The sequence below is a fragment of the Ambystoma mexicanum genome, chromosome 1q (genome assembly GCF_040938575.1).
Source record: "Ambystoma mexicanum isolate Mex_15411 chromosome 1q, UKY_AmexF1_1, whole genome shotgun sequence".
In the NCBI taxonomy this organism is placed as follows: Eukaryota; Metazoa; Chordata; class Amphibia; order Caudata; family Ambystomatidae; genus Ambystoma; species Ambystoma mexicanum.
Genome location: NC_090922.1, coordinates 1398429825 through 1398450173, shown reverse-complemented (window position 1 = coordinate 1398450173; position 20349 = coordinate 1398429825). Strand labels below are relative to the sequence as shown.

The window sequence follows — 20349 nt, the reverse complement described above, 5'->3', positions numbered from 1 at the left end:
AGCAAGTTGTTGCAAGATGTTCAGTAGCGTAGTTTCCTTGCCTCTGGCTGCTCTGAAGCCAGACTGGTGGTCGTGGAGACAACTAACAGATTGAGTGTGTTGGATCATACATGTTACAGTGTTCAGAGTCTGTGTCAGAGGCAGGTGAGACACACAACAGTATGAGAAGCACGATTGGTAAGAGGCAGCAAATATGTGAGAGAGGTTAAGGTCATGCGCCACTTGGGGATAAAAGAAGATCCTTATGACTTGGGCAGTGATACAGGAGGTGGTTAGCCCTGCACAACTGGCAAAGACTCACACTGCGTTGCAGGGCACTACATCAGTTACACCAGACTATGACAGCAGGATACAGAGAGGTACAGAGCTGTGGGAGTGAAGGCAATGCTGTGCTGGCTGTCACGTACAATTAAAGTGAGAAGAGTACCGTGGCTGCTTCTTGTAGTGAATTTGATGGCGCAGAACCAAGGAGGGTGCAAGTTCAGTAGAGCTTTATTGGCTGGTGCAGGGCTTACCCAGATCTGAATGGCCTGCTAATCCAATGTGATAGGGCAGAGCAAATCGAGGGTCTACATCATGCAATTAAAGTGGCATAAGAGGATGATAGACCCGCCCCCACCCAAAGGCCATTCATTCGATTAGCACCCTGAGCACAATTATGGGTGGAAATGGTTTTTATTATAGACAACAAATGTGTGCAGACTACATTTGGGAATTCTCCGAAATAAATTCTGCAAATAAGATGGCACCCAGGAAAATAGTAAAGAAAGCTCATGGGTTGTAACTTTTCTATTTCCTTGGCAGTGTGTTCAGGATGGTGGCAATGCCAAGAGAGCAGTTGCTAGATGGCTACACGTAGGAAATTTCATGGAGGGTGAGAAGCATGGTGATCACTGAGGGGGACGGTTGAGGTTGTCTGGGAGGGAAGTGGCAGAACCACTGGGGCAGGTAACTGAAGGAGAATGGTGGCAAACTGGAAAAGGTTCAGCACTTGTAAAAGAATGCAGGCTTAGTTTAGTGCTGCACCTCAACTCGGAGCCCTTGGCTTGGAAATGGCACTGTGAGAGCTCACCTACAATATGATCAAATTACAGCCCTTCACCTGCCTATCTATCTATTTATTTATTTATTTGCTACATTTATAGCAGCGCACAAAGCCCTGAGGCATCTAGGCACTAGTTACAGTAGGCGCAGTAGCAAAGTTCAAAGTGCAAGACCAAGCAAAGGGTCACGAGCATGAGGGAATATCTTGAACACACACTCCTGAAAAGCCTCACCTCATGGAACAGCGGGCTACTTCAGGTAAGTACGCAAACATTAATGACAAAATGAGTGTACATTCTGGCATAACCTCGCCTCATGGTACGGGGGCTACTTCAGGTAAGTAAATATAAATGGCCGAGCTGAGAGACAGAATAAGGTACGTTTCAGGCCTGTTACAGGATTAGCAAAAAAGTCAAAATCTGTGTGTTTCCATCAGTGTTGCATACTACAGGATTATCAAAAGCAAGAGCGTCAAAATATGTATGTTTCCATCTGTTTTGCAGGGTTGTCACTAGGCTAAAAAGTCAATTCAGGTTCCTTAGGGACATATATTAGCGATGGACTAAAAGACAACCTAAGCCGGATTTGTGTTGTCGTCGGGGAGGTGCCATATTCCCAACTAGATTGCTGTTTATTTCTTCTTCTTTTCTTCGAGCACTCCCAACTCGTCTTGGCATTTTGTGACACTGGACACAGTCGCCAGGATTGGTCGAGAGCAAGCAAATGGCACTGTATTTCCTAGCAAGTGCTTCACTATCCTGGACACGTTGCTGTACGAGTGCCAGGGCAGACTAATTAATCACAGGTTGATAGATGTTCACTGACTGTTCTAAGCGTACCAACTCCTGGATTTGCACATTTAATGGACACTGTTAAGGAAAGTGCACGAGCCTAAAACCACGGGAGCAGCTTCTCAAAACGTGTTTAGGTTTAAAAGATGAGATTGGATTGGGTATCTCATTAGTTGCTCGAAAAATAATGTGTGCCATGTTAATGGAGGGAATCAGACTGCATGGACCACATACCATCCCCCCGTGTGCATTTGTGGAAGTAAGGACGTGTGTCTGTGCATGTAAATGTACAACCCAAATTCACAAATGCATTGCACTTTGAAATGCACAGAAATTAAACGTATATTTCTGACTCTGCCAGGAATGTAAGTGGAACAGAAGCAGTATAAACCCTCCCCTCCCCCACCACAACCTTGAACACACTTTCTGAACCCCACACCCTCATTCACTTTTCCTGCTTTCGCTCTGCGATGCATACTGGTCCTCCGCATCACGGCCCTACAAAAAAGACTACTGCCCTTTGCAGAGGCACCTCAGTTTAGTAGCAGAGGCCGCAAACCTGGCTTCAGACAGATGTTGACGTACCTGGATGCGTAGGCTGCGACGCTGTGGTGAGGATCAGTTCCAGCACCTGACAACTAGTTGGCGTCAGGGTAGCTTCTGTATCTCTTTGCCCCAAGAGCCTGTTTTCCTGGTTCAAATCTGTAGTCCTCCTGGCTGGAAGACCACAGGGGTTCAAAAAATTGATAGAATTATTTTTTTCAGCACGTGGGCAGCGCACGAGCACCCTCGCGGGCCACTACTGCCTCACGTGCTAAAATAAAATGGCTGCCATCACTCGTATCGGGTCCGGGATTCGTCGGACAAAGAATGCTCTAGATTGGCACACTCGCGTGTGTCGAGCGTTTCTTTTGTTCGGTCCCTTCTCGTCGCCAATGTGGTGATGGAGCTGGTGCCACGGCCCGCCACACAAACATACATGCGTGCATTCGTACAAGAAGACACAGACACACATTATGCCTGCGAGGTCCCAGCAGCAACTGCCGCATGGACCGTATTTATTTCTATTGCGCATGCGCGCACAGAACGAGGCTAGCGCATGCGCACGTCTTACTGTCAGACGTAACACTAAGATTGGCATGAGAAAAGAATCTGCCACCGCCCAGTCTAACGTCGAATGCAGGGGTGAGAGATTATATGATGCACCTATAGAGTCATGGCAGATCAAAATAAACATTTGCCCGTATTTGATTTTTCTGCCTACAGCAGTATGCCTACAAAGGAGAGCAAAGACTTTTTTTTGCTACAGGATTAGCAAAAAAGTTTTCAGACAATCCAGTTTGTCTGAAGAATGTTTTGCTCTTCATATTAGGACTTTGTATGTTCCACAATGCTTCATTAGATACATGAATTTTAGCACCAGGCAAGATTTTGAATGTTGAGAAGTGTTGTGTTATAGGCATTTTGGAGTTTTTAAAGTGAAACTTTAAAGTGAGCTAAAACTAAATGTCTGTTGAATTAGCAAACATAAAAAGGATTGTTGCCAAAAAGGAATACAGACCTTAGTTGTGTTTTTGATCCCACAGATTTTAAGGCTAAGAAAGTAATGTATTTATGTCTGATGCAACAAATTTAGTTTTTGCTGGATTTAAGAGGTTAATTAGCCTGGCTGAGCTGCAGGAACTGGAAAAGCAGGTTTTTTATCCTAGGAGGAGGGCCTTTCTATCAGCAGAAACGCAATGGGAGATGCTAATTGCGGGTTAGAACAGACTCTTGTCTACAGAAAGAGAAGGAACAATGACAAGTCTTTAAGCCCAGGAAGCGAAGGTGTGAAGGTGGTCATAAACTCTCCTAGAAGAAACTTCCCCCAAGGAGGGGGATGCACTGGACTCACAGGATAGACAACGGGGTGGAGCCAAGCGACCATCTGCTGTTAAGAATGAACAATGAAAAATGATTAAAAGACTCATAACTTGTTATTCAAAGTGGTGAAAGATATAAAAAGGACAGAGTTGCTAATCTTATTTGTGGCTGCACATGTGAAGAGGTGGTAGAACTGTGTGACATGTTCTGGACAGGAATGGCAATATATGCGGTTTTATGCGAAATTATTAATGTTAGAATTGTGAAAATGTACACGCACATCCCTATGTTAAACACATACATTTGTGGACATTTGCATACAATTTGGAAATTGTGTTCATAGCGAAAAGGACAAAAATCTGTAGAAAGTTGAGACAAGATCCCACCGATGCAGGGTTTTGAGGAATAGCTGCTACATAAAATATGGCATCTTTGTCCGTGATTTCTCTAAAGGTGACCAATGTAGAAATGTGCATTTAGTATCATATCCGATTTTGAGACCAGTGGCTAAAGGGAGGTCTCTGAGGACGGTAAAGCAAACCATAAAAAGTGACGTCATCTGGCCTTTATCCAATCACTGAAATTGCAAGGCGGAGATTACTTTTTTATTCTGTACAAGCTCACTGGGACAAGCTTAGCTAAGCCGGCTCATAAACCCAGTGTGTGATGTCATTTTAAACCATAAATAGAGACAGCTGACAACACATAGGGACTCACTGATCCAGTCACTTTCATGATTCCGGCAAAGCACTCTGATCCAGCATTCTACATCTAGCTTTAATATTCTTCCAGATCCAGAGGCCAAGACTCTTGCCAGAAATAGAGAATTATTGATTTCTAGCAAGGCCCATATCCTCAAATGTATTCTCTCCACCCAGTGAAGCGCTGTGTGGTGTGAGAAGGCCTTTTGAACCAGTATCCTGAAATTCTCTGGCTTTCAACCACTAGGCTTGCCTGAGGAACGGGCAGATCCTGTGCAAACCCGGCGACCGGCCTAGCCAATCCAGTACTGTGCCTGATGTGATGTCTTTCCTAGACCAGACCCCCAATCCAGTGACCAGAGCTGATGGTCCAATTTTATAACTTATCCTGTGAGTATTAATAGGAAGAACTATGGCCCATAGTATATTTGCATTGTCTTATCCCTATTTCAAACCCATCCTATCTTTCATTCAGAACCATCTGAAGAAGTAGAGTTTCCACAGCAGGCGGGTTACACTGATTACGTGACTGTAAGATCCCTCTGTGGTATTCGCTTTTTCATAGTCATCCTCTAGTGTAAGCCAACCCATTTGTCATTTTCAAAAGTGCATTTCTGTTTTCCATTCTCGTGCCTATCTTGGAAAAAACGACTCTTACTAAAACCTCTATAATTCAAGTCCTACTTTTACCTGACATCTGTAGCTATCCATAGAACCCAAAACCGCATTGCAAAACAGTGTGATTCTCCCGTTATCGCGAATATCATGCACGGTAAAGTTTGCGGCGAATTACAATTCTGAAAGGTTGTTACACGTGTGAAATAGCTTTAATTTGTTTCCGACTTGGACTTTAAGATTTCAAATGTTTTCTTTGGAATAAATCATTGCTTGTGATTGTGTGCAACTGCTCAAAGCGGCTCCCATAGGAATTTACAACAATTTAAGTATTTTTGACCATATTTGGTGTTTTTGCCCAGTCAATTCTAAAGACCATTTTAAAATGCCATTCTAACAGCTGAAAAGTCAATTCCGTTTTTCTCTTGTGTTTTGAGGGAGAAAGTGGGACTAATATTCTGTTTGATTTGTGCTATTCCTGAATACCTGTTCTCTCCTCCCATCTCATTACATTGCCTATTGTGGGTTGAGGGGTGTTGCAGGGGGAACCTCTAACCATAGTGCCATCTGTCCAAGCCAACAGAAAAGTCTTCTTTTCTGTGCTGCATTTGTTTTTGTGCTCATTCCTTGATTCATAGTGTATTAAAGATATTATTCAGTGTTCTGTCACCCTATTGGTGATTGTTGTTGATCGATTAATATATATTGTGATTACATTTTAAATACCTAAATAAATATTTACCTTTGCAAACCAGCCTGATTCCTGGTTCAGTGTGACCAGGGGGTCTCAGGAGAAAGGTGTGATATGAGTGGTATATCGTTCATAATATTGAACTTATAGACAAAAATAAATAAGGGTTTCAATTTTGCACTACATGCTGGGCTTGACTTGGGTGTGTGCTGGATTGAAATCACTTACAACAGTCAACTATGGAACATTTGGTGCATATTGGTGAAATCGTGTGGAATTGTATATGGAACGAGAATTTGCCACAAGCCCAGCCACCCACACATTTTCACTTTCATAAGAAGCAAGAAAAATAAGATGTTCAACTGTAGCGCTTATTGCAGATTACTGCCTTTTGCTTGATGTCACCTTAAAAAGGGACACCTGCCAGCATGCAGTGTGCACCCAGATGTCGGAAAATATACTGTTGAAGTTATTAATTTCAAAGCCAGACTTCATAATAATAATGTACAGTGACATATATTCTTTCAGCCATTGTGCAACCCACAGAATTGCATTTCCACCAATGGACATTTGAATATGTATTTTGAAGTACAAAACCATTTAATAAACTCTTTTAACTGGATTTCCCAATACCGACATGATATGTAAAGATGAAGTCATTAGAGCAAAAGTAGTAGTCCGGTTAAGGTGAGAATTAATATATGATGTGCTATTTTATCCTGCCATGTTACTAATCAATGTTAAGCTATATTGTGTGAAATTCAAGAAGATGAATAGCAATGCTAGTGAATGTAATTATGCTGTGTGATGTACATTGAAAAGATAGGTCTTCATTTATAAATGAAGATATTGAACCCAAAAGAGCTGTAGTGAAAGAACAGAATCGAATTGTGTTTTAAGTTTCTATTCCCGAAGTAGATAACCAAAGAGTTCAGGGCCTCTAATCCAGTTGGAACTGGATAGAAAATAATGACAGGTTAAAGTTAGGCAAGATGACTATCCGAGAGACTCATCCATTGTATTCAACGCAGGGTACACCATTATGTCAGAGGACATCAGAGCGATTTCTAACATAGCTGATGACCATGTAATAATCAGATATTTCTTGCCAATGGCATTCAAAGGATTTTGAAACATGCAGGTCTGAGATGAGATGAATGATCGATAGCGAGGACCCAGATATTTGGGCGCAAGAAGGCCCACTTGATGAGGCCCGCTCGATGAGGGACTCAAAAAATTGTACATGACCTCCGCAAAAGGTGAGGAAAACAGAATGGTGTGGATCTTTCTTTCCTTCTTTTTGTTTGCCTGCAAATTGTGGAAAGAAGATTTGCAAGCACTCACATGAGTTGCACAGTGTGACACAAAATACACAAGAGGCCTCTGCATAATTAGCATGGGTGCAAGAAGCTAAACAGTGCTTGGACGCCATACTCACAGGTCTGATTAATATTCATAATCAATGCCTACTAGCGCATGATGCATTAACAGCTAAAATAACCAAACAAGCCAATTAAACAGAAAGCTTACCAGATGATATAATGAATATAAAAACACAAATGAAACAAAGCGAAGAGGAAAATGATAAATTTATAATGCAGCGGTTGAATCACAGACAGAATTTGATGAGCTGTACAATGATATTAATATTATTAAGAGGCAAAGAGCTCAGTAAACTAAAGAGAAAGATGCTGCTATTAAGTAGGAACATCAAATCAACTTAGAGGTGACCGATGCTCAAATTCAAAATTATCAAAATAAAGTGTTTGTGCAAGAATTAGTGTGAAAAAAGGAGCAAATGGTGCAATTGAGAGAAAAACTAGACGTAGTTACCAGATTGAATATCTGAAGAAAAACCTCAAACATATGGCACACTGTCTATCAGTCCAGAGTCAGCCGAGGAAACACATATCCATCATCAAGAAAAAGACGCACTACACAAGGAATTACAGAAAATGAAAGAACCACTAGCATACAATACTAAGGCATTTGACACTAGTCAGACAAGTTTCAATGAATCTAAGGATGTCTGGTATCAATTAAAAAGCAAATCATAATTGAAATGGTTCGTAATTGTAGATATCAGCAAGTCATCAAAGCTGTTCATACGAATTTAGACTCATAGTCTAAACCTCACAGACAGATCAGTTTCATGGAAGAGGGAAGATGGCCCTTAACCCCCAATCCCTGAGAGTAAGGGCCTGATTCACAGAAAAACACTTTGTGAATCAGGCCATAACTCTTCAGTGTCAAAGGTTTCCGAGAGCCATGCTAGCGGGTTTGGCATACATGGCTATATTCTAGATATTGGCGGTGCTGCACACAATCTCTCTTCTCATCAAACTCAACCAGGTAAACACAAAGACTTCCTTTTCCTGTCAGATACGTCGTAATGCAAATTCATCCACATGAGTGGAGAGGCAAATGACACACTTAGCATGACTGGAATGGAAAGGAGAGGCAATGAGAGTACACACAAACAGAATGTGGTTAGACACCTATCCCACTTGGTTCACCTTGAAAGACAGAAAATGCAACCTAAAAATAGTATTTTAAAAGTGCCTATCTATGCTAGGGACTCTGGTAAAGAACTAGAATTCCTGGATACATGGAGAAACACTGAGTTTGAGTGACAGTATGAACATACCATAAGGTTCGGCCGTACTATCCCACCCTCAGAAAAGATTTGAGGCCCATAAGCCAGAAACCACTTAGAAAGAGAAATGAGACAGGGCTCCCAGTACTGTCCACATAGGCAACATCCTTATAGTTATAGCCACAAAGGGGGTAAATATGCATGTAGGTGAGGGGATTCAAGCACTTTCTCTGATTTTCTGATGAGGAAAACTGGATCCAAGAAAAGAGACATTGAAAAAGAAACCCACAACCACAGTCTGTGAAACACCCAATTAAACAGATTAAGGCAATTAAACAGTTGATGGCATCCTTTGGATTGAAGAATGATTGAAAAAACATGGACTTTGTAAAAATTACGTTCTCTCCTGAGTTTTAGAGTTTCTTTGCTGGGATGGAAGATGAAGATGAAAACCATTACAAATGCTCCTTTTACAAGGCTGTCATTTTGAAATATGTTTAACTCCAGAAACCCAAAGACAGCCTAGAACTTAATGTGTGCTGAGGATCTACCTTCTACGGAGTTTGCTTGAGATGTAAAGCGCACATTTGCCCTGATTTCTAGACGATGTGTTACTGAAAGTCGAGAAATCAAAGCCACATACTTCTATGCTCTATAATAAACATACTGACCCAGTTAGTGAATGATTCTGATGGCTCAAGATCCCTTGAGTGGACAATCACGCAGGCCACCAGCATCTATAAAGTACACAACCAAGTTACACCCAAAAAAAAGAAATGAACCCCAAACACATGCCTGGTACAGCTGCTATTAACTTAGCTGAGGTGAAAAGTACTCCTCAGTTGGACTTAGAAACAGAGGTCCAAAAGACCTGTTGTTCCTGTGATTTTAAATAACCTAACAACAGAGAAAACCCAGCTAAGCAGTTTTCCACCAGTCATACTGACCATACAAAACCAAAGACGTGCAGAGTGCTCGATCTTTAGACTTAAAACGCATCCTGGGCTATAAGTAGGTTAATCCCATATGAAGAAATACAAAAACCACAGAAATAAATTCAGTAGAACATTCAAATCAGGGAGAGAAGACAATCGCCACCTTCTAGAACCAATTACTAAGAAAATTACCGGCCACCTCTTCCTCGGTTCCAGGATAATTGGACTCAATCTCAAGGTGAGTGGAGATCCAAAAATACACACAATAGGTCCCAGAACTACCAAAGATAGTAACTCTAATAGAAGAGAAGAGATATAAACAAAGAAGACCACAATGTCCAGAAAGTGGGGAGACATTCTCGCAACTGGAGCGGCAGGTCAAACAATCCCAACAGAGAAATCCTGATCCTAATGCTCTAGAAACCCTGGACAAAATGATGCAACAGGTCACGGAGGACAATGCCAAGAGGACATTTTTCAAGTTCAGATGCGTCTTTAACCTCCAACAAAACTATCCAAGTTTGCTTAGAAATTGGCAAAGGCCAATGATGAACCCCCTTTATTACTTGAAATAAAAGCAGAGGAAAATAAAAAGTGAATTTCAATGAGGAGAAAAACATAACAATTACTGTTGAAAAGGGAGAGACCTCTGGGGAGATAACACCCACAGTTGCTTCTTTCACAGATGTAGTGCATCCTGCAAAAGAACAGAGAAAGCGAGAAAACATGTCCGCCAAAGAACCTGAAAGAAAAGGGATAGATTAAGAAAGACACCCCTGGACAAGATACCCAGAATAAAGAAAACCCCATACATTTGACAGAAACCCCAAAAGAAAAGTCTACTCCTTCTTCTTTAGGTGTTTCTTGGCCTCACGATCCAAATAGTAACAGCGACTTGCAACCTGCCAAAAAGGAGGATGCCATGTAATCTCATAAAATTGTTTTATTCATACAGAGTCTATGATCAGCCCACATAAACCTGACCATGAGGAGAATGTCCTTACAGAGACTACTTAAGATCAAACATATGCAATTCTGAATATTCAACAAATGAAAACTGAATTATCTTTCGCGTAAATCGGAGATAAAAATGTAAAGGTTTTTAGATTCTCCCAAGGTTCAGGTACAGTGTGAGCTCTCATAGATACCGGGTCACAGGAGATCACGATATCTAGAGAAATACTTGAGACTCTCTATCAAGGAATAAGGGCAAGTCACCACATTTTTCTCAAACCGCTAGTAGTTGGGCATCACGATTTCAAGGGCAACCAGATCCCCATAGATGGAAATGAAAATGGGGTGACATACTCATCTGGTATTAGTCGTGGCTCTCCAGGAGACACTGGTTCTAATAAAAATGATTCATATTGTGGAGGCTTGTGTGAAGCAGGTCCTCTGGACCCAACGTTTCAGCCCAATTATACTCAAAATGAGTGCCAATTATGTGCGAATGGCCCCTGTCACTTTGAAAAACATCCTGATTGAGCGGAGGTTCATTTTTAAAATACTAAGTCCCAGACATCACTATCATATCTATGTAAGAACAAAATGGAAGTGAAGGGGCTTCCACTGAACATTTGAGAATACATCTACCTACAAACAACAAGTGGTTCTCCACTCTGGAGGGAAATATCCTGAAACTGTATCCACAGCAAACATTCAGTACTACCAAGATCAACCTGAGGATGGCTCAGAAAACAGAATCTGCAGTCTAGCCCCACTTATAACATTGGCTGGCAAATTCCTATCTCATGCCTATACAAAAACCAAAACTGTTGGCTATGCCAGTGCATTTTTCACACCGCTCTGAAAAATGGCTACTGTATGCATTTTGGCATGTTCAGAAATACCATTCAATAAACAAGAGGAATATAACAAGGAGGCGCAGTGTTGATAAAACTCACAATACAATTCAAAAAGGTGTGTAACAGATACTGAAGAGTGATGCGTTACGAAGTCTGTGGTGGAAAACCGCTATTGGAGCAATCTGTCCGTAGGGTGCTTCACATAGAGAAAGTTGAGTCTATGTTAAAGGATAGTTCCGGGACTTTTTTTTTATTGTCCCTACGGTTCGGCCATGTGTTTTTAAGCATAAATCGGTAGATCATAGAAAACTTTCCTATGGACCTTACCCGACTTTTCGTCCATTAACGCACTCGAAATCAGCCGCCATTTTCTGATAATCCTATCATTTCCCCCCATCGACCTGGCTCACCTGCTTTTGCGGCACTAAATCAAATCCCCCGCCCCTGAAACAGACTTTATCAAAACATTCATATTCCCCACCTCTCTCCGTGACGTGACTGTGCTGCGTAGGCAAACGCACCCAGGCGTCTTCTATGCGACTCCACACAGAACCCGGAAACCAACACAGATCAGCTCACAACACAGCGCGCCACAATTCGGAATATGAAACTGTACTTTTAAATCAAACCGCAAGATTGTAAATTTGGTAAAGTACATTTATTGGACATCAAATGTTTAGAGAATATTCAGCGATTTGCATTTTTCTTTGCTCTCAATCCAAAATAGTTCGTCTTGAGGCAAGCGATGTTCGTGTGCAGTACACAGGGTGTTGGTTTACGATAAAATAAGCTCTTCGGTCGCACTGATAATCGCATGGCTGTTCCAACAACGAGGCACTAGGCCACCACAACGGTCTGTATGTTGCATCTAGCCGTTAGTACCGCGTAAGGGCATACTTGTACTTGGCGATCGTCCCATAAAATGGTCAGGGTGGTAACGTTGTTCACGCGGAGAAGCGACTGGCGGTTGTAGAAGCCATCCGCCGGTGTCTGGTACTCGTGACACATACAATAATGAAGGATGTACCTGTTTTAAAAACATAAAAAATGAAATTAGTCTCACCATCAGATCTTTATTAAAATTATTCATTTTATATATTAGGTCGGGAAATTATTTCATAGCTAGGACAGTGCAACTGGGTATTATACGTCAAGGGGGGGCTGTAGGATACTGAGACAGTCCCCCAGTGCAGGGGTTGACAGGGAGGCAGTGCAGGTGGAGAGTGGAAGGGCCCAGGACCGAGGTCGCAGACAGTGGACAAGTTGTAGCAGGGGAGAGGGAGAGAGAAAGCAGAAGCAAAGAGGAAGGTTTTGAGGTGCTTCCGTAAAAGGAGATGGTTCTCCTCAAGATAGTGCGCGGTACAAAACAATATGCCACATAGAACGAACAAATACAACTTAACCCGTCTTTAAAGCTACTGTATAGTAATTAAATTGCGGTATAAACTCATCTAAAGAATAACTTACATTATATTTGCATTTTCCATTGTGTCTGTGCGTAGGGCAGCCCCGAAATACCACTCCTTCTATGCCGACGTTATTTCTTCTAATGAACGAACATTAAATGGCTTTCGTTTCTGAAATTATATTCATTATCGTTTACGTTATTGCACCACACCCCCAAAAAGAAGTCTTTCGGGATGGTCCCGGCCTGTCAAAGTCAAATAACAATAGAACCTTATACTGAGTCGTGGGCCATTCCGGCACCCAGCAAAAAATCAAAGCAGCTGACCTTCACTTTGAACGAGCACACATTCCTAGTTAGCTACATTCAGTGTAAGTCCATCTCACAGGACTTGAAATTTACACTCCATCTTTGCATTTTGTCTGCGTGCATTTGCAGCCCCAGAGAACCATAAATATGGAGACATTCTATATTTTTTGAAAAATGATTTATATTACTGTTTGGTTTAATTTAATGCGCAAATGAACAAGGTTGGATAGACACATTGCATGTACACTGAGCAATCACTTTTATTTACACAATACATAGCTACACATATTCAATGGGCCTGCGACATGAGGAGACTCCAGAGCAAAGTCACAGGTGACACCCGGGTGGTTCGCACAACTGCACGGTGAAGGGAGGGGCAACGGTGGAGAGACACATTGCATGTACACTGAGCAATCACTTTTATTTACATATTACATAGGTACACATATTCAATGGGCCTGCAACATGAGGAGACTCAAGAGAACAGACAATCAAATTACAATCATTTAAACCGTGATGTGTATTTCTCAATGAGCTCTGCTTTAGGTGGACATGGAACAGAGGCAATGTTGGGTGGCAATGCAGTTGTCCCCTGCACAGGTTCGTTCACAACTCCATGTATGTGCCTATCTAGGACATCAACAATAAGTCTCTCAATAAACTCATATTGCATATCCTGAAACACTGGTTTGATCACCCATTGTTTACTTCTTTTAGTGAAGGCCTTATTGTAGCGAAGTGTCCCTAAAGTTCCGGTCGTCCTACTTTGTTGACGGCCAACATTATGGTTATGTGCCAAGACTGCTAGAAGAGTCCGATTTATCATGCCCTCCATGCCAAAATGCAATCGTTTTGGCCTGTACTTTAGGCACATATTGTGGAACACCTCCAAATCTCCTGTGTGGCAGAATTCCGTGAGTCCCCTCAAATCTCTTGTTATAGTTTTATCAAATACAATCTTTTCAATGGCTTTGTGAGTGGGTGATGAAGGAATCAACCACTTCTTCTTCCGTGCCTCCTCTGTGGACAAATGGCCATGTTCACAATTGTGGAAATGTTGGTTTGTGGTCCAGCGGTGAACGTTGCTACAGTGTAGCATTACTGACCGCCATTTTTCCAGTAGAATTTCCAACGACCCTCCACATGTTTTTGAGCTCCACCAAAGATGGTTGCTGATTGACTTGGACCACTGTGAAACACCTTGCATATCTTTTTTTTTACCTGCAGCCGACATTTTTTTATTGATTGTTTTTGCAAGATGCCAAACGTCAAATTGGTGATTTATATTTTTGTACTCTTCTCTCATTGTCTTGGCAATTGAAACGTGTCTGCCCGTGGCTATCAGGTCGATCACCATTCCCCGCGATTGTAGTTCTTGCAATGATGCTACAAAGCCAACTTTCTCCATGGCCACTGAGGATGTACTTTGTGACACCTGCACGACCACCGAACTCACAATTTTCTTACTTTCCATGTCCTGAAAGTGGTAGGTGCAGTACTTGGCTGAAAATCCTTGGCTGTCGCACTGTCCATCACCGGCTAGCCTGAACGGTTTGCCCGCGAATGTACTATCAATAGACATTTTTTCCATTCTCCAAGCTTCGCTAATGGCTGGAAATAGATAATCGATTTGGTATTTGTAGAACTGAGTTTTTGCAATGAAATGGATTCCCACAAACTGAAAGAAATACTCTAACTTTTTAAAACTTGAACCACTAAAAAGTGCAGCCGCTGCACAAAGTAGATTGCCTGCTGGCAGTTGCCCCAGCATGGGTTGTGCAGACCATGAGAAAGGATGATATTTTGTACAGGTGGCATGTATTTTAAGGTTAGTGCCTCGAATTGCACGAGTCACATTAATCAATGGCTCCCCACATACTTCCCCACCAACCGAATGCCCACATTTCATCCTAATAATAATATCAATCAAACAACTATCGAATACAATGAATTTGGCCTCTTTCCTTATACTGTCACTCTGCATCCCAGCTGGTTCGGCCTGTAACGTTGAGGACATGTCACTCACATGAAAGGTAGAATCTCTGATATCGTCTTCCGCTATGTTCAGTGATATTGATGGTGTTTCATTGTCGTCCACTTCATTCTCTTCCATTGCAACATCTGTTCCTTCTCCGGCGATGGGTGAATAAAACAATTTCTTCAACTTTCTCGCGGTCTTAGTTTTTGCGGGTGTGGATTCTGTGAATTGATCTTCGACTGCATCCGAACTACCAGGAGGACATTCACTATCAATGTCTGGTGGTGGTACAGCTCCGTTGTCAATCATTTCATATTCTTCCCATTGGCACGATGCATCTCCAGTCTCAAGTCCCTGCCAAAAGGTTTGACAAGCAACATCTCTCGTTCGCTTCACTGTCTGTGTAGATCTAGTTCGTACACCCACTCGCAACTAGAGGACAGATTGGAAAACGGATGTTCAGTTTAAACACAACTTACAGTATTGAACTATTAACAGTGAAAAACAACATAATATAGTGACCAGGACACTAACCTTCTTTTGCTTTCTGTTCTTTGAAACTTTCTTGCCTCGAACTTCAAAATCAGGACGCTGTTGCTCCGACTCGTGTGTGCATGTCTCCACTTCCTCTTGCGCTGCAACGACTATATTTTCATGATAAGCACATCCATCACGCACTGACGCTCCATCGACTCCCTGAAACATAGAACTTTCATTAGTATGTATAATAATATTGAAAACACAAAATGTACTTGGGGACCAATACCCACGCACATCTCAATAGCAAAACACGAATGAACGCATTGTGTAGAACATTCAAACGACAATTATTCACGCATTGTTGATCTAGTTAGATGGAACTGTCAAGATCCATACCTCGGGCTCCGCATAGACTTCCATTGATGATATTATTGAAGATGACGCTTCAGCAACTCCCTGAAACACAGTAATTGCATTAGTATGGTTTTCTATTTTGTTAAAAAGAACATAAACTTTGTGCAGGCGTCAACGGCTCATCTAAATAGACCTGCACAAATGATCAGTTGTCTAAAATAAGTAATGGATATCTAAATATGATTCGATTTGCTCGATCGTTGGAAGTGTCACCACCCAGAGATCTGCATCAACTACTAGGGGTGATGTTCTTGTAGAAGAAGCTCCGTCATCTCCCTGAAACATAGTACTTGCGTTAATAAAGAAGGAAGTATAGCGGATGTAATCACGTCATATGATTTCGCTTGATCGAGCTGTCAGTATCCATACCTCGAAATGCATCAAGGGACGATGTAACTGCGGTGCACACTTCTGCAAGCTGTTGCGCCGACCCGTAACTGCATGCTCCCCCTTCTTCTTGGACTAATGCTCCATCGACTCCCTGAAACATAGGACTTTCATTAGTAATGAACACAATATTGAAAAAAGAAGACACATAGGAGGGCGACGACAGAAGGACATATCAATGGCTAAAAACGAAAGAAACATTGTGTGTAACAATCACGCTACAAGAATGCAAGATCTGATGATCTCCATCGATGGAACTGTCCGGAAACGTACCTCGAGCATCTGAGTGACATCGACGGTTGTCGTCAATGCGTTGGACTCCTCAGCATCTCCCTGAAAGACAGTACTTGCATTATTTTGGATAACAATAATTATAACTGAAAACAAAGACTAGAGGACGAGTACAAGGGTGTACCATTAGGTAAAATAATTACACGATAAATTAAAACTATTGATTTACATGCCTAAAACAAGTCAGTGGCAGAATAGCTAAGTAAGATTACCCGATAGGCGCTTGAAGTGGCTGATGACTGCAATAACGACACGGATGGAGAATCTTCCGCCTTCATATTGAGTGGATACATAAATGGGGAAATTATTGTTAGCTAATGCTACACACTACCGCAAGGCCGAGAGCTAAATCCGTAAACTTGACTCACCAGTGGAGGGATGTGGACGAATAGAGTGGGAATAGCGGTTGAGAGCAATTTTCGCTTCGCTCGCGGTGTGTTCTTCTTTATTAGCAATGATGTGGAGTACATGTCTGAGCTAAAGTGCCTGCTGCAGATGCGGTATCGATCACCCCTCTTGTCCGCAAAGACTTCTAGGACTCTACTTTCAAGCTCAGACGGTGGATATCCGCAATATCGGACCCATTCTCTTATCTGATCTATTGTCTTAGGGAAAACATGCATTATAGTACCTTCAGATTTGTTATGGGTCTTCGAAGGGCAACCGCCAATGGAACAGGCAGGCATTGTGGAAAGTTCTGAAAAGTAAAGATCAACAATTCTCTATGAATACCAATGTGTTAAAAAATTAAATGACACATAAAAGGTTCAATGCAAGGTTCGTTTTGGTTGTTGGAACTATACACGTTATTCACATGCGGATAAGTATTTGAATAACTTTAAAAAAATAGAAAAATAATTTGACTAAACTCAGAACATGTGACTAGTTCCTTGCATGTACTGTCTTGAACGAAAAGAAAACATGGATGCAATTTGATGACTACTAGCAAATAGATATAATTTAAAAAAATTGGACGCAAAATGATTATGGTACATGGCCTTACCTTGACGAACAAACAGTTAGATGCAGGGATCAGAGTAGTTTCTTGTCGTAGAACAGGGAGCAGTTCACAGGTTGCAAACTGACGAGTTTGCTCGAAGTGGTCACGGAAGTTCACAGAGAGGAAGAGCAGATAACCAGCACCTTCACGGGTTGACTAGCAAAGCGCAAAGAAGTTCTCATTAGAAATATGAAGTGGGTTATAAAGAATTCGAAACAGGGGTGTGTTTGTGAATGAATGACGTGAATATGTCGTGGCATTATGCGGTTTGCAGGGGGGCGTCCAGCGTGAGGGGGGATGCTTGGCAGGAGACACGGGGTCTGAAGGTAGACATGGGAACAACAACCCATGCTCTATAGACCACTTTGAAGTGTACATGGTCTTTGGCACCTCTTGGCCTTTATCGCTCCCTGACAGCTCCCCTTGCCAGCGCAAGTACCCAGGTGCGAACTGCCTTTGATAGGGCGGGGGGGTGGATTGGGGCGGTGGTCGTGCAGACAAGACACAGGAAGACTCGTGAATGGAGACACACTTATGTGGATTGCAGGGGGGCGTCCAGCGTGAGGGGGGATGCTTGGCAGGAGACACGGGGTCTGGAGGTAGACATGGGAACAACAACCCATGCTCTATAGACCACTTTGAAGTGTACATGGTCTTTGGCACCTCTTGGCCTTTATCGCTCCCTGACAGCTCCACTTGCCAGCGCAAGTACCCCGGTGCGAGCTGCCTTTGATAGGGTGGGGGGGGTGGATTGGGGCGGTGGTCGTGCAGACAAGACTCGTTTGCCGCAGACCCCCCTGGAGACCCTGGATGCCTCGGCAGTTAGTCAGCAGCAGGCTGGCCTGTGGCGGCAAGGCGGCACGGGCCAGAGGGGGTCATCTCTGTACCCGGTGCCCAAAAGGATGATTTATTATGATCAACCATATTGATTATTTACCTATAACCATGTTTTGTATCAATAAAATCCAACGGCCTTTTATTGCCAACGCTTGAACAAAGTGGTGTGGTAACAACCATTGTTAAAATATATGTTGGGTTTTATTTTAGATCTTAATTTCAATTGAACATAAATAATAAACATTACACATTGTAAAGTTCCGGTTGCAGCACATCCAGGGAAAATCCGCGGTATTGTCCACTGTCGCTGGGGAAATGTTGTCTAATGGCAAGTACCGCACAGGCAGGTATTACTCTCCGAACGCGGTGTCCGAGCCTCCTGTGAAGCCACCAAGTGAAGCAACGATAGGCCACCAGCCTGTACCACCTGTGAAAAAGAAAGATGCAAACTGTATTAAAATGACAAAACTTTCTTATCAATGTCGATTCATGTAAAAAATGTCATTCTGCTTTGAAAAAAATTCTATCTAGAAAATGCACAATATGGAACCAAGTGGCATCACTGACATCACAACCAGAGTATACTTACTCGTTACTCGGATTACGCGGACGAACAGTGCTGCGAAGTTCGTGCATAAGCACCATCATCATCCTCAACACGGTCCGTGAGAGGCAGGCTTCCCTGAACTCTGGCAGCTCGGTGATGCATTGCGGACTTGGCTCGCCTTCCGAAATGTAGGCCAAGCACCCGGAATTTTCATGGCAGCAGCAGTTCTCCTCCTCAGTTGGCATTAGCTTGCACCGATTGCACGTGCACCAGGCGGAGACGCCGTCCATGTGGCATGGTCCAGGCTCTTCATCCGTTGACTGGTCCTCCCAACTGCCGTCCGAATCCCCATCGTTTTCGCGTGCTTACCTTTCCAGTAGTTCCTCCTCGGTATACTCGGGCTCGTACATATACGGCATTATTGTAGCCATTGTGTGGTAAAGAAAGTAAAATAATTTACAGAGATGGTACAGGTGTTCACAAGGCCTAGAAGCGGCAAAGGTAGCTGACCAGAGCACAGAAACGAGTCACAGAATACTCAAAGTAACAGAGAGAGAGTAATGGAATCGAAAATCTGCTGCTGTGTGTTGTGAAACGGTGTGTTTATACTTATTGAGGAAAGAGGCGTCCTGCCATTTCCATGGCGACACTTCATTAGCTGAGGCGCAACGATTGTTGACACGAGACGTGCTTTGGCGTTGGGAAATGGGCGGGGGATTTGATTTAGTGCCGCAGAAGCAGGTCAGCCAGGGCGATGCGGCAAGTGATAGGATTATCCCAAAATGGCGGCTGATTTCGAGTGCGTTAATGGACGAAAAGTCGGGTAAGGTCCATAGGAAAGTTTTCTACGATCTACCGATTTATGCTTAAAAACACATGGCCGAACCGTAGGGACAATAAAAAAAAAGTCCCGGAACTATCCTTTAATGCAGCTGCATGGGAACTAATCACATTTCTGGCCATACTTTCTGATCCTATTGACGGGCCTTACTGAACGCTCCCCTACAATAGCTCGCCTGCATTCAATCTCTATGTGAAGAACCCTACAGAGACCTTGCTCCAGTCTCTGTTTTCCTCTTTGATATGGTAAACTCTTTGAACCACTATCGTCTTTCATCAATACATGCACACTTTTAAGAATTGTACATACACGCATAAGCAGGGTCAGTGGTCGAGAAATACACTGGGAGAACAAGAGAGAGATAGGATGATTACTAGTTTGGTCGCTAATTCATTTTCGAAAGCGTTTTGGGTACTGATGGATTTGTCCTTTCAATTTACAAAATGTATCATATTATGTGCTGCTGCTGCAAAAAAAAATGACAATGAAAAATCAGACTACACTCTTGATTGAAATTAAAATGCTTAAGTAATAGAATAGAACTTCTGCAACCCATGCACGCTTATTTAATACAAAGCATCTTAAATAGATTGAAAATGCAATCCGGTAAAGCAAATAACATCACGAAACAATTGACTAAATGAATACAAAGCTTTCAATTTAATCAGGGATATGCAAACTGCGCCTAATTCCAGGAAAGAGAATTTCAAACAAAAGGGGCCAAGTACGGAAGTGTCCCTTGCAAAGTAACAGCTGTTGAAAAAAAGACAGTAGAGCACATATTAAACCCTTTCGAGTGGAACAACACGATATTAATTG

At 42.5% G+C, this 20349-nt stretch overlaps 1 long non-coding RNA gene across 1 annotated transcript in view; it reads right to left on the bottom strand.

Moving 5' to 3' along the window:
• Nucleotides 1–20349, bottom strand: part of LOC138548244 (uncharacterized) — a 319494-nt gene that overhangs the window by 157819 nt on the left and 141326 nt on the right. The gene's annotated exons all lie outside the window — the stretch shown is intronic.